The sequence below is a fragment of the Arachis ipaensis genome, chromosome B05 (genome assembly GCF_000816755.2).
Source record: "Arachis ipaensis cultivar K30076 chromosome B05, Araip1.1, whole genome shotgun sequence".
NCBI lineage: Eukaryota > Viridiplantae > Streptophyta > Magnoliopsida > Fabales > Fabaceae > Arachis > Arachis ipaensis.
Window position 1 is genome coordinate 98,431,430 of NC_029789.2, and position 2,565 is coordinate 98,433,994.

Sequence of the window (2,565 nt, forward strand, 5' to 3'; positions counted from 1 at the left end):
CGTTATCTTGCTAATTGAGTTGAACTTAAGCAATCCCAACCTTTTCTTAGGAAATAAATAGGATTCAAAGGTCAATTTAATTAGTCCCCTAACTTTCCTTTGCCCTAGTAAAGGTTGACCAAGTGGAGTTTAGATTCAACTTTCATTATAGTTGAGGGAGATAATTACGTTGGACCTCCGACTTATCTTACCTTGCCAAAAGTTTGCTTTACAGTATTTATTTATTTTAATTGCCATTTACTTTACTTGTCATTTAAATTACTTGCTTCTTATCTTCTAAACCCCGATTACAACCTTTATAGCCAATAATAAAATGGAAGTTACAGCGGGAATGTGCATCAAGGTCAGACCAATCAAGGATGGATGGAACCAAGAGGATCTAATCAACCCTTTTGGCAGCAACACCCTCCGAGATATCCTGGACAAAGACCATTCTACCGTGCATACCCAGCTGAAAGACATGGTGGACAACCTTGTAACTACAAACAAGCCCCACCCCGTGCATATGAACCATCCTTTCAACATAACCTCGAACCACCACACTCACAAGCTTCTCTTCACCATTCGCCATCATATGATCCTTCCTTACCCCAATACCAATCTAATCGTTCCCAATCATCACCACTTTCCTTTGTATCATATCCAAGTCTGGCAAACCACGAAGCAGAGGATCGCCTAAAAGAAACAGTAATTAAATTTCAAACAAACATTCAACAACTGGAGCAAGCACTAATTCAATGGGCCACTAGGCGCTCAAATATACAAGAATCAACCACAGCTCCATGTGTGACAGCCCGATGAAGAGCGTAGCATGAAAGAAATACTAGAGACTCCAGTGGACAAGACAGAGAATGAATTCGTACTAGAACAAATGGAAGAAGCTGTCATTGTTCAAGAAGAAGAGTTGGTTGAAGATCTAGGAGATGCTGAACTTCCTTGGGAATCCAGAATTGAAGAAAACTCCGTCCAAGATGCTACAGTTGATGCTAAGGAGGATACCGTACAATCTCCAAGGCAAGTCGTTTACGAAGAATCAGACGGAATAATCCAAGAAGCAAATTTCCTTGATGATGATAGTCACAAGTCTAGTGCTCCTAGTGATGAACTTGCGTCCGCAAGTGAATTCTCTGAGATCGAAGAATCTTCCCCACGTGAATATGAAGATGATGCGGAGGTAGATTTCTCTCAACCTCCAATCGATGACTCAAGTGATAAGGAAGATATAGAAGACTTTGACCAGGATACAGATACAATTGAAGATCTTTGCAAGGAAGTGGAAGAATTCACAGAAGAGCACAAGGAAACGGAACTTGCAGAACCACCAAAAACACCTATCCCAAGGCCATTACCACCTAATACAAGCTTCAAGTGGGTACAATCCTTAACTTATAACTTTACTTATTCACTTGAATATGGTTTACTTGAAACAGATGGCCAGCTTAGAGCTCTCTGCGGCTTTAAGAGTAAGAGGGAAATGGCTCGTACTCAGAGCTGGTGCACAAGGTTCAATAAGGTTCCACGCTTCACTTCAAAGTATACGGATTGGTATCATGCTCAATCACATGGATCACGGAAAACTTTTGGTCACCAAGGTGAGATTCTACTTTTTAACCCGCCCGAATGGAGACATGTAGATCAAGACGGAGGCGGATTTAAAAGCAAGGCTTGGAATCCTAAAGTTTATTCTGACATTTGTCATCCCGTGAGCCTAACAATATATTGAAAGTTGTTCGGAAGCTTTGCGTGCTTAGTTTGGGACCCGGGAGGCCATTGGCATTCCAAGCACTGGTGGAGATTTTTGGACAAATTTAAACATAAGCCACCATAATAGGATACTCCTCCAATGTCCAACTTAAGGACTTTAACTAAAAGTGCTAGGTGGGAGACAATCCACCAGGGTATGGTCGCTTCTTTTTCAATTTATTTATTGTTAATTGCTTTCATTTTTCCTTTTTCATTTTAATTTATTAAACCTGGAATCATGCATAACATTCTTATTAATCATTGCATTCTGCATTTTTCATGCACAAAAAAAAAAGGGTTGCACGACGTGACCGCTTGCCCCATGCGATCGCGTCATATCGCGAAAAACACCACCCATGCGACCGCGTGACCCACGCGGCCGCGTGATATATATATCGGCGTAAGGATCCAACGAACAGAAAGTTAGGCTGGAATCGTGCGGCCCCTGTGCGTTTCGCACAAATTGGCCCACGCGATCGCATGCCCCATGCGACCGCGTCACTTGCACAATACCAATCCCAAAAGAACCGCGTGAGCGACGCGATCGCGTCGCATGGATTGCACATCACCCCAAAAGGAGACAGAGAGTTGCGCTAAAACGGCGCTGGAGTCGTGTGTTTAGCACAAATTCCAGCGACGCGATCGCGCGACCCACGCGATTGCGTCACCCTTCTTCTCCCCCCTCTCATGCGATCGCGCACCCCACGCGATCGCGTCACTCCCATTTTCGTCCCAACCAGCGGACCGCGTGCCCCACGCGGCTGCGTGGATTCGAAAATATAACCCCCCCAGCCCGCGAACCCTATCAGTCGCGAGCCCCCC